The sequence below is a fragment of the Bison bison genome, unplaced genomic scaffold (assembly GCF_000754665.1).
Source record: "Bison bison bison isolate TAMUID 2011002044 unplaced genomic scaffold, Bison_UMD1.0 scf7180017864457, whole genome shotgun sequence".
In the NCBI taxonomy this organism is placed as follows: domain Eukaryota; kingdom Metazoa; phylum Chordata; class Mammalia; order Artiodactyla; family Bovidae; genus Bison; species Bison bison.
The window spans coordinates 226889-239770 of record NW_011495019.1 but is presented as its reverse complement, the minus strand read 5'-3'; the positions used below and the strand labels follow the sequence as shown (position 1 = coordinate 239770).

Below are 12882 nucleotides of genomic sequence, written 5' to 3'. Positions count from 1 at the left end.
GCGCCGCTCTGGGTCCGGGCCTGTCTCCCACCTAGCCCTGTACCATCACCTTCACACTCTCCTCTCCCAGCATAAATCCAACCAGTGCTCTTCTCTGTATAAATATTGTCTATGATACCCCACTGCCCGAGGATCAAAAACCAGATCTCTTTACGGGCTGAGAGGGACATCTGAGGCTGAGCCTGGCCACAATCTGCTGTGGTCTCCTCCGTCCCTCAGCTGCCCTTGTTCTTTCATGCATCAGGGCTTCTGCTTGGGGCGCCTGGCTCCCCTCCAGGCAGGCACCAGGTCACAGGTGACGGTCAGACCTCAGCCCTCACCACCAACACTTGTCGGCTTCTCAGCACAACCAAGCCCTGGGCCCTGCACTTCTCGTCAGCCCCACTGCGCTCACCACAGCCCCTAAGGCAGAGGGCGGAGACACTGAGGAGCAGAGAAGCCAGTGGCTTGCCATGGTCATACAGTGTGCGTGTTGCAGAGCAGAGGTTCGAACCCCAAGAGTTTCTTAGCTACTAGGCTGCGTGCCTCTCAAACATACTGAACACGTGTCATCCAGGCCCCGGGAGACACTGGTGAGCAGAGCTGGCCAGGTCCTGCCTTCAGGAAGTCTGCAGCCTGGTGGGCAGCCACCATGGCATCACAGAAGGGAAAAACCCCTGGATAGAAAAGAGCAGGTGCTGAGACAAGCACAGGGGTGTGCGATTCAGATGTGCCAATGGGAGGACCTGTAAGGCCCTACCCCAGTGTTAGCTCCGCAGCGTACCTCCAGCCAGGTGAACCGTGCCAGGCTCATCCTGCCCCTCCGCACTGACGCTGTGGACAACAGCAACCAGATGACCGGCCTTCCCTGCCCGTCAGCCTGGGACCCTCCTCTCCTGTCACCACCCTACAGCCCATATCACATGCGGGGACAGCTTACACCCACACCCGGAAGTGGAGAGTGGGGATGCAGAGCCGGTCTAGGGGGGTCTGGACCTGTGAGCTCCCCCTCTGTTCTGCTCCCGCCTGCCTCAGCTGGATGCCGAGCTCTGGAGACATCTCTGTCTCTCCGGGCCCACCTCTGGTGGGACAGAGAGTAGAGGTTCAGCCAATGTTTGTGGAAGGACCAGCCGAGGCTCCAGGGCACCTCGCTGCTGAGCACCCGTCCCCACTCTGTCCCGGGGAAGACTCCTCATGCTTCACTGACCTAAGCTCCCTTGTCCACTCTTGAGCCCCTCTGCTGCTAGGATGTGGCTTACAAATAACGACTTATCAGAACTTGGTAGATTTTTCTTTCTAGATTCAATGAAATATGGTTTGCAAACAGTAATGAAGTGTCTTAAAGGGCGAGGCCGACAGCTCAAGTCCCACCTTGACCGTGACCACGCCTGGGGCAGGGCTCACCGACCTGGGATAGAAGGTGAGGTAGCTGACCATGATCAAGCAAGCAGTGACATGAGGCGCCAGCTCGACCCAGAGCTCCCACGGGCTCTTTCCAGATCCTCCTCCTATGACCAGATCCCCTGTGAGGGTGCCCACAGGCCACCTGATCTTCAGGAACTGTCACCTTTCCAGTGTTCAAGGCCACCTACTCATATCGCTCAAAGGAGCCATGGTGAACCCTTGAGATTTCCCTTCTAGTCTTTACTGTTTTCAGGATTTAAAAAACACATCAGCATAATTTTTTTAAAGATGTGTAATGGTACTGTGACTATGGCTCATTTGTTTCTAACTACAATTCCTGTTCCATACCCTTAAAAGACACAGAAATATTTATGAGTGAAATGATATGCTGTTTGGAATTCACTGTACCCACCCCTCCCTCTGATCCCTGCCCCTCTCCCCACCCACGTCTGCCTCCATCGCTGGCCCAGCGCCCCTTTGCCCCCTCTGCCCACCTCTCCACTGCCTCCCAGGTGCCCTCTTCCTGCCCTTCTCTTCTCCCTCCCACGACACACTCTGAGCGGCTCCTGTTTGTCCAGTCCTGCACCAGGTGCCAGAGGGGCAAAGATGAACAGAATCCCTGCCCTTGGGGAGGCCCAACAGCAGTCAGTGAAAACAGCTGGAGAGATGTGTTTAGAGGAAAAGGACAAGTGATGTGACTGGGGTCAGTCCAGGGCACCGGGGAGCCGTGGGGAGGGGTCAGCACCTACGGGAAGAACCGGGAAGGTTCCAGTGAGGAGGTACCTTCTGGGCTGAGCACAGGACATGAGCTGCTGGGCTGGAGGAGATGAGGAGGGACATTCCTGGGAGAGGAAGAGCATGAGAGTCTTGCAAAGACTCCAAGATGAAACCTCAGGGGTGAAGAGGAGAAGAGGAGCGACAAGGAGCTTGAGGGTCAGTCTGAAGGGCCCGAAGGAGGGAGACAAGGCTGTTCTGAGACCAGGAAAGATCCAGGAGCCAGAGGTGGGCTGAGGGTCCTGGAGGGAGCAAGGCAGCCAGAGGAGAAGGGCAGTGATGCCAACGGCTTGGAAGACCAGTCCTCGGAGCAGGACAGAAGGAATCAGGCATGGACACCCCTAGCCTGCCCCCTAGCAACTCCTCCCTCGTCCCCACCCAAAACAACAACCCCGCTACCCACTGGCAGTGCCCAGTCCAGGAGTGGGCAAGCCACCCAGTCCTGATCCCTGGGGAGCATGGGGTGTCTGCGGGGCTGCACTGGGGAGGGGAGAGCTTTGTCTCGCTCATTCCTTCCTTCACTTCTGGGAGCCAGCACAGGAGCATGGTGCCTGGAGCTCAGGCTGAGGGGGGACACACTCAGGAGACAAAGCCGGCACGTCCAGGACCAAGAGTCTGGGTGTTGAAAGACATCTCTGAGCTGTCAGACCAACCCTGAAACCTCCCACCTTCCGACTTTTTGCCAGGTAAGCCCAGCATGTGGGGCCGGCTCAGCTGTGTTGGCTGGGTATCTGTCTGTCACTTGCAGCCACGGTACTCCAAAGCTTGGTGGCGGGATGTGGTGTGGAGCCTGGTCTTCTCCCCGCTTCCTCCTCCCACTGCCTGGGACTTCTGCCTGGGCCCTGCTTCCTATGGGGCCTGCCTGGACCCCCAGAGGGCCTTGCCCCCTGTGCTAGGCCAACAGGACTCTGCGCAGACAAAACTACAAGCTCTGCTTAGTGTCACAGTAACTTTGCAGTATTTACTGCTTTGTTCCTCCGTCTCTTCCATTAAGCTGTGAGCTCCAGGGTGGAGATTGTGAGTCATGGAATTCTCTACACCAGACCGGATGACCAGGCCTGTGAAAAACCTGCAGGACGTGTTTGATGAATGACTGAATGAAGGATGAGGCCATATTCACAGGACAATAAGCCCTTAGAGCACTTTAATTTAAATAAACTACTCCCACCCTTTGGCCCTCGTAGACCCTTTAGTAGCGGCTGTGTAGAAATCCTAATCTTCCTTCCACTTGGCAGTCCTATGAACTTTTAATTTTTTTTTTTTTTAACTTTTTTGCCCATGCCACGTGGCATGTAGGATCTTAGTTCTCTGCCCCCGGCATTGGAAGTGTGGAGTCTTAACCACTGGACTGCCAGGAAGTCCGAGTCCTATGAATATTTTTAAAAACTACCTTGCGTGTGTGCTCAGTCACTTCAGTTGTGTTAGACTCTTTGTGACCCCATGGACTGTAGCCCGCCAGACTCCTCTGTCCATGGGATTCTCCACGCAAGGATACTGGAGTGGGTTGCCATGCCTCCTTCAGGGGATCTTCCTGACCCAGAGATTGAACCTGTGTCTCTTATGTCTCCAGCCTTGACAGGTAGGTTCTTTACCACTAGTGCCACCTGGGAAGCCCTAAAAAGTACCATGTCCCCCTTTAATCTGACCTCCGCGCTACATCCTCAGTTCCTGTGACCACCCCATTCTGGATGTGACCTCCAGGGCCTTCGCCATTCCCATCATCCCCTTGGGACACTGGCCAGCTGTGCTGTCCTCCTGGAAACGCAGCGTGGGAACTCACGTACCTGTCCACATGGGAGGCGGTATCCGTGTTAACTCACCCCAGGACTACATGAGATGTTTACTCACTCCACCGTATGGACCTGACCCCCACAGAGTCTGTTGCTGTGAAAGACACTCTCCACTGCTGTACTCTGTTTAGGTGTTCTAATCTCCCTTGCAGTCAGAAGAGGCCCTGTGACCCAGTGCTGGCCTCTGACATTAGTGGAACTTTCTGGCGGCTCCCAGCGAAGGTTTTCCTGCCCTGATAACAGAGGCAGTGCTGGCAGGTGCTAACCGTGCTCTGTCACGTGCAGTCCAGCAGGAGGAGGAAACCTACGCGCTAAAGGCTGGGGGTGCGTGGGTGCAGAAATGCAGAAAGAAGAATACGAACAAACTCAAACTACACGCATTCTGGACCCACACATTTCCACTGTAAAGGAAACCTGCCGGGTCCCTGTCAATTCTAAGGGGAAGCAATCAGGTGGCAAAGTTAGGAGAGTGGGATCTGGACACAGACAAACCCCAGTTCAAGTCCTGACAGGAGCACTCGCTGACTGTGTGACCTGAGTGAATTCCTTAACCTCTCTGTGCCGAGTTCCCCTCCTGCAGAATAGAGGAAAGGATAACTAAAGCACCGACCCTCAGGGTTATGTGAGGAGGAAATGAGAGAAGACACTTCATGTGCTCCACGTCCCACCCAGCACAACAGCCAGCCCCCAAACAAACGTTACCAACTAGAAATATCAATCCCCAAATCATTGCTTGAAAATTTCAAGCATCCCCAAAAAATAGCTTTTTAAATCACATACATGCAGAAGCCATTCTTTTTTTCCCCCAGCCAGCAAACTGTCCTGAAGCCCACTTTCCAGTGAACAGCTCTTTCCAGACTCAGCATGGAAAGTTCCATCATTCTCCTGAGTTGCTGAGCCATCCTTCCCCAAAACCCTGGCTGCCTCTCCCCTGCCATTTTGTAACCACACGCCACAAGAGGAACTCGAAAATACCTCACCGAAGGCATAACTTTGGCAACCCACAATTTTAAAGTTGATACAGCTAACTATAGTACCTAACTGAAGAAAATTCCAGTTTGCTGAAAGAAGGCTTTTGAAAAACTATCCAGGTAAGAAGGAGCAAAACTGTGAAAGCAGAGGTTTGAAGGGACTGGCCAAGGCATATATGACATTCTTTTTTTCTTCCCCCAACTCATGAATGCAAAAGATGTATGTATGACGTATGTAGGCATTTACATTATTATTTATGTACCTATCTATCCATAGAGAGATTTAAGGGATTTCTTGTGCTATTGTGGAGGCTTCAGTATCAGTTCAGTCGCTTAGTCGTGTCTGACTCTTTGCGACCCCGTGAACCGCAGCACGCCAGGCCTCCCTGTCCATCGCCAACTCCCAGAGTCCACCCAAACCCATGTCCATTGAGTCGGTGATGCCATCCAACCATCTCATCCTCTGTCATCCCCTTCTCCTCCTGCCCTCAATCTTTCCCAGCATCAGTGTCTTTTCAAATGAGTCAGCTCTTCGCATCAGGTGACCAAAGTACTGGAGTTTCAGCTTCAACATCAGTCCTATCAATGAACACCCAGGACTGATCGGATCTCCTTGCAGTCCAAGGGACCCTCAAGAGTCTTCTCCGATACCACAGTTCAAAAGTATCAATTTTTCAGCACTCAGCTTTCTTTATAGTCCAACTCTCACATCCATACATGACTACTGGAAACACCATAGCCTTGACTAGACGGACCTTTGTTGACAAAGTAATGTCTCTGCTTCACCCATTCCAATCCATCTTAGTTCGCTGATTCCTAGAATGTCGATGTTCATTCTTGTCATCTCCTGTTTGACCACTTCCAATTTGGACTCATGGACCTAATGTTCCAGGTTCCTATGCAATTTTGCTCTTTACAGCATGGAACCTTTCAAAATCTGCAGGACAGACAAGCAGGAGACAGATGCAGTTCAAGTACAGAGGTCATCTACTGGCAGCATCCCATCTTCTGGGGAGGCCAGTCTTTCTTCTATGCAACTGGTCAGATGAGGCCCATTCACATTATAGAGGGTAATATGCTCTTCTCAAAGATGGACTTAAATGTTAATTTCATCTAAAAAAATACTTTCACAGAAACATCTAGATTAATGTTTGGCTAAATATCTGTGTGGGCTTTCCTGGTGGCTCAGCCAGTGCAGGAGATGCAGGTTTGATCCCTGGGTTGGGAAGATGCCCTGGAAGAGGGCATGGCAACCCACTCCAGTATTCTTGCTTGCAGAATCACCTGAACAGAGGAGCCTAGTGGGCTATACAGTCCATGGGGTTGCAAAAGAGTTGACACAACTTAGCGACTAAACAACAACAACAAATATCTGGGTACCGTGACCTGGCCAAAATTGACACACGAAGGGAACCAACCCAGGGTTTATCCTGCATCAGTGTATTCAAGCTCCAGGTGAAGAGAGGACATCTCTGCCTGTCCTTCGTTCTCCTGGTCTCAATCTCTGTAACCTGGCTGGCTCCTCCCTCCTGATTCCCTCCTTCCCTTTCCTGCTTTCCCCACAGGTGTAAAGCCCAATTCCTCCCGTGGGTCCTGCATAGCTGCTTGGCTCTTCATGGCACTCTGGGGTCTCTACCAGTTCTCAAGTCTTCCATGTCCATGGAAGCACAATCCCCTTGGAGGTTCTGTCACTTGCCTGGGGACATGGCTGGGGAGGGGAGGAGCTGGTACTTGAACCCAAATCTTCTGATGCAGGGTCTATGTTCTGAGCCTATTCAGACTGCTTACCTCTGAGTGGCTGAAATGTGCCATCTGGGATCACGAGCAAACCTGGGATCAGGTGGGCTCATGAGCAAACATAAAGACATTTTTAGAGTTGCCTATTTAATGTCGAGCAGCTTGTCAAAGTCATGACTTCAGGATGTAATTACACAGGATAAGGCCAACTTTAAAAAGGTAAGTGAACAAAAGGAAGACACTATGAAAATACAACTAAAGGTGGGACACAAGGGCAGAAGTCTGGAGAGAGCCAGCTTTGGCAGAGACTTCCGTGATAAGGAGGTAAAGAGTTAACTCGTCCTGAATCCTCCGGCTTTCCACGGAGTGATGGCCCCAGGCTAATTAGAAGACTGAGGGTTTTTGTTTTTTTCTGAAACCAGAAGGGCAGAAATGTGGGACTTTACTCTTATTTCTTTGAGCTCAGGGAGGAAGCAAAACCTATTTACCAGTTCCATCTGTACAGTCAGGCAAAGGCTTTAATTCCCAAGTGAAAACCGGCTCCACCCCACAGCCTGAAACCTGACCTGTCTGTGACTGTGGCTGCCACCCAGCCTGCGACTGCTCATTCCCAGTAACACCAAGACCAGATAGAGGCTGTGCTGGGACCAGGGCCCTAGGTGGGTACCCTGGCTCCCCGGTGACCTTAGACTCTGCCCCATCAATGATAATAACACCTGGGGAAAATCACAACAGCTGACAATTATGGACAATTACTGTCTGGTGGGCACTGGGCCAAGTGCTTCACAACGTGACCATATGAGAACCCCCCTACATGGCTGAACCTCCCAATCCTGACTGATCCCTGCTATTATTATCCTCATTTTAAGACAGGAAATTGGAGAACAGAGAGGTTAAGTAACTTGCTTCAGGTAACAAAGCAGACGATGGATAAACCAGGATTTGGACCACCTGGTCTGACTCAGGAACACACCCCGTGCGGCCATCTGACTCAAAGCCCTTTCTAGATATTAGTCCCTGTTATCCTTAAGACACAAATTTTGGGTTCTAACCTGGTGCCAGCACTTACAGATCAAGGAATCGGAGCTTCAAGCTGCAAGGGCTCCACGTAGCAAAGAGTGGGAAGTGGTAGAGATTCTGACTTGGGGGGTCCAGAATTGGAGCGTTCTCAAGCATCTCTAACAGGGATATCTTGGGACCCCATTTTGAAGCACAATGCCCCCCATCATTCTGCCTCTGGCCAAGAGGTCAGCAAACTATAAACTCATGTGCCAAAAGGAGTCTGCTTTTGCATGGCCCACAAGCTTAGTCTCTACAGTTTCAAATGGTTGAAAAAGAAATTCCAAAGATTATTTCATAACATGAAAATTACATGAAATTCCCATTTCAGTGTCCACAAAAGAAGTCTGAACACAGCCATGTCCCTTCACTGACACTGTCTGTCTGCTTTCGTCCTCTGAGGGCAGAGGCCAATAGATTGCAGCAGAAGCCATACGGCCCACAAAATTGAAAATATTTACTCTCTGGCCCTTTACAGAAAAAGTTTGCAAATCCTGGTCTAGTCTACCCTGCCAGCCACGCAACATCCTGCTTACAGCCTCCCTCCCCTCCTTACCTCCAGTGGTGGGGAGCTCACTACCAAACTGCACCCAGTCCCGCTGTGAACCGTGCCGGCACTGAGCTCCTCGGAGTGATGGAATCGGTTCCATCACTCCTCCCCAGTACCCAGCCATTTCTTTCTTCTCTCTAATATCAACCTTCCCCTGTCCTCACGGTCCCCTCAGTTGTTCAGTCCTCTGTGAATGAGGGAGAGTGATGGCCCCTAACAGAAAGTGGTGAGAAGGAATGAGACACAGTCAGGAGCGAACGTGAGCCGGACCCAGGTCTCCTGCCACCTAGCCTGGCATTCCCTTGACAACACGCCTGAATGTCCGGTTTGGTTTCCACTCATTGCTCCCCAAAGGGCAGCCCTGAGGGCCTGTGGGGCTCTCTTCCTGCTAATGCCTGTTGTCTCCCACCTATGATGCCTTCTGGTAGCCCCCTAGCTTGGCCTTTGTGGGGCTAAGAGCGGCTCTCCCTGACCTTTCACCTCTCCTGTCCACCCCAGGGCTCAGTCTTAGGCTCTGAGCTTTCCTCCTGCCCCATGACTAGGGGGTAGTCCCCAGGCACTGCCTGTGTCTAGAGTCTCTGCTGTTTGCAGCTGGCTCTCCTGGGTCAGCTGCACCTCCAGTCAAAGTGCTGGGGTGAGCTGACAGCTGGAGGTGGAAAATTGGGTTTTTAAAACAAGGCAAGCCAGGGCTGTCCTCAGAAAATACCTCAGATGGGTTTTTAAATCCTTGGAAGAAAAGGGCTGAGTCAACACCAGCTAGTACTCACTATCTGGGGTCCTTTCAGCCAGAGGCTGCTGCCCACTGGAAGCTTTCCTGATAGATAAAGCATCACCCACCATTTCAGTAAACAAAAGCACTTGTGGCCATCAAGCCTTTGGTTACAGCGGCACCCTCCCTTCACCAAAGTGCACCTGAGCAGAGTTCAGGATGGAGAAAAAGAGTATACTGGGCCTAGATAGTGAAGATGCACACCAAAGGAATGACTTCAAAACGCCCAGACTCTTGCCTCTTCCCACACAGAGAAAAGCACTAAAATCATTCATTTGTGATGTCTGCTTTTTGTGATTAGCAGTCATCTTTTGCTGTCTGACTGTGTGTCCCCCCATCCCCCTCCACCTGCCTTCCCCCAGCAAAAACTCCTATATCTCCTGGCTCCTCCCTGACCTCTTTGGAACGGTGCCTCAGAGCTATCTGAGAGACTGCCTCCCGGGCTGTAGTTCTCAGTGTGGGCTCCAGACAAAACAAAATGCTCAACTTTTAGGTTGTGCATATTCTTTACTTCACAGTGGATTCTGTAGTGACCTGGAGGAGGAAATGGCGCCCCTCTCCCATATTTTTGCCTGGAAATCTCATGGACACAGGAATCTGGTGGGCTACAGTCCACGAGGTTACAAAGAGTTGGACATGACTGACTTGACTGAGCACAAGTGACCTGGAAACATTCAGGGCCCAGTAAGCGCCACAAGCAGAAAAGCTGGTCTGTGGGTCAAACAATAACTGTGGCTGCTGGAGGGCTGGGTTGCTCCAAATTCCAAACAGGTATTGACCAGCCAGGGGCAGGGTGGTGAGGGTGCAAGAGAGGACCTCAGTTCTGCAGGCAGAGAGACCTGGGTCTGGGTCCTGACTCTAGGAAGCTGGGAAACCTTGGGAAGTGACACCTTCCTTCAGATTTACTTTTGATGATTGGAAAAAATAGCAAAACCCTGTAGGCTTGAAACCGACTCCCCCTAAAACTGAGTTCCTCTGTCAAGTTCATATTAATTTCTTTATTCAAAACTTTATTCCCTTTCTTGTCCCACACCTGTTGCCCCCAAGACTGAAGAGTATCAAAGAAAAGGGGGCTTTGAAAACCACTGGTATCCTGCAGGGCCCTTCTGGGTACGAAAGCCTTTCAGTGTTCCCCATTTCTTGTTTTTGCGGAAAAGGCGTCTGTCTCCTAAATCTTCCCTGAATTCCAAAGGGCAGATTCAGTTACTCATTAGGGGAGGGAGGGAACCCAGAAACAAAGGAAAAGCAGTCAAGAAACAAGAGTGCAGCAATATAAAAGTGTCCTAGTTCCTTCTCAAGGGATTTACTTGACAATCTGATACACATCTCTGAGTTCTACTATAGGAGCTGGGGCCCCACCCAGGTGGATGATGGTGACTTCAGGTCTGCGCAAGCAGGGAGACCCCAGACTGGATGGAACCAGAAGGCTGATGCCCGAGATTCCTGGAGCCCCACCTTGTTACCTCCCACAACCAATCAGGAGAAATTTACAAACCCTGGAGTTCCACCTTCCTCCTAATTTTGCCTTTAGAAACTCTTCCCTGAAAACCAGTGGGATTTTGGGTCTTGTGAGCATGCATAGCCCAATCTCTTTCCTGGGCCCTTGCAATAAACTTTTCTCTGCTCCAAACTCCCGCTGTGGTCTGTTTGGCCACACTGCACACCCAGCACACAAACCTGGGTTTGACAACAGGACTGCGATGCGAGTATGGCACCTGGTGTTTGCTCACAAACTGTTACTTTCCTTTTTTCCTTTCTTCCCTCCAGTCATGTGTCAGCATGATGCTAAGTACCCAGGGTCTGGATCAGTCAGATTCAGCATCTGCTCTCACAAAGCCTAGTCCAGCAGGGGAAACACACGCACAATTACTAACAGAATGCCACAGTGCTTTATTAGTGTGACATTGGTGAAAATAATAAAAATGATGACGATGTTTCCTGCAAACTGATAATGTGCCAGGCCCTCTCCAGAGAGCATCTCACTTCACTCTCACAACCACTCTGAGAAATGGATGCTGCCATAACCACCATTCCACCCAGGAAGCAGAGCCCAAAGGCAGACAGGGAGTGAGCCTGAGGAGCTAGGGTGATGGGAGGGCACAACAACAATGGCTGGATCTGAAGGGGTCAGCGAAGGCCTCATGGAGTAGGTGATGATGCCTGGAGCTTTGAAGGAGGCACCGGCAGCAGGCATTCCAGGCACAGGGAGCAGCAAGCAGAAAGGGGTGTGGATGGGTGACTGCAAACTTTCTGAGTCGAGAGACACTGCGCTCTGATTTACACCATCAGGACCTACTGTGCTCAGCGCTGCCAACTGGACAGGGCTCTATGCTCAACTGGGGGATGAAGTTGGCAGGCTCGAGAAGAGATTATTTCAATCCTGCAGTTTATAGAAATGCAAGCAGCTCATACTAGGTCATTAGTAATTACAGCTGATCAGGGCTGTTGCTCCCCCACACCCCGGGAGTGGAGGTGGGGGGAAGAAAAGAAAAGGAATACTGAGGGTATTAACTCAAATAGCAGACATTATTCATTTAATCGTACTTTTAGAGCCTCTTCAGCTTTGGTTCAGATTTCAGGGACTCAGAGGGGTCCCTGAAATCTCAGCTTTCTGACCACGTCACTGGGGTCTTGGGTGAGTCCTATTTTCCACCTTCCCTCTCTTGGCCTCAGTCTCCAGTGTAGAATGAAGGGGATGGGCTAGAATGGAGGTTTTCAATCTGGTGGCCACCTCAGATCTACAGTCATAAACTCTGGGGGGGTGGGGCCCAGCCTTTGATGCTTTAACAAGTCTTCCAGGGGATTCTGATGATAGCCCTGGATTAGAAGAGCCCCAGGATAAGGACTGTTCCTGCAGTAAAACATGGTCTGTGCTCTAAGGGACTAAGAGTTTAGTAGCATGCTCTTCGGATTGAATATTTCTTGCCCAAGACAGGTAACCCTTCAGGGTAAGAAGAGAAGCTTTTTTCTTTGACTACCTCAAGCCTGGAGTCCCAACGAGCTTTTCTAGAAAGCCTCAGGCATATTTGGCTGACTGTGAACCAGAATTTTTTTCTTTTTTGGGGGGTGGGTGGGTAGGAAGTCTCAAACTTGACATGTGATAAAAGCAGAGGTTTCTGCAGTTGGAGAAATATAGACAAGAGATGAGCTGCCTTCTCTTCAGCTTCCAAACAATGACTCATCAGTGTGTGTGTGTGTTTGTGTAGCAGGTGGGTGAGGGTCCTGAGAGAGCAGCTGCCCCTCTCAGGTCCAGGAGCTTCCTGGTGTGTAAAGTCTCTACTGACAGCATCCTCTCAAAACATTTGATTACAAAACCTCAAAAGAGCCACAAACAGCCGCAGGGGGCGATTTCAACACAGAGCTGGGTTAACAGACTTAAGTGAGGTTTGACTTCTAAGACAGCAAGAATGAAAAGAATGTCTTGTCTAAAAGATCCAGTTTTCCCAGTCTGGACTTAAGGCTAAAAATCATCAAAAAGATAGAGAGACGCTTTCACAGTACTTCCCTCGGTTTATTCAGGCGACGAAGCACACCCAGACTATTCCGGTGAAGTGTCCGGGCCATGGCCTGTGGGTCCTCTCTGAGATGGTGGGCAGGAATGAGTGTCTGTGAGACCAACTGTCCAGCCATTCTCAGGATTTTGGAACCCTCACTTGGTGGTGTCTCAGTAACAATAATAAATATTACCACCTTCTTTTAGAGAGCATCTGCCACGTGGAATGCACTAAATCCTTCACACTTATGAACGAGTTTAACCTAAACAACAACCCCAAGGAGGCAGGGATCATTATTATACCCTCATCACTGGGGGAGGGATCCTCTCTACAGACAGCCAACGCCGCACCATTA

The 12882-nt window shown here is 50.8% G+C and overlaps 1 protein-coding gene across 2 annotated transcripts in view; it reads right to left on the bottom strand.

Moving 5' to 3' along the window:
- The window catches only part of TOM1 (target of myb1 (chicken)), a 42266-nt gene that overhangs the window by 27453 nt on the left and 1931 nt on the right, over nt 1–12882 (bottom strand). The gene's annotated exons all lie outside the window — the stretch shown is intronic.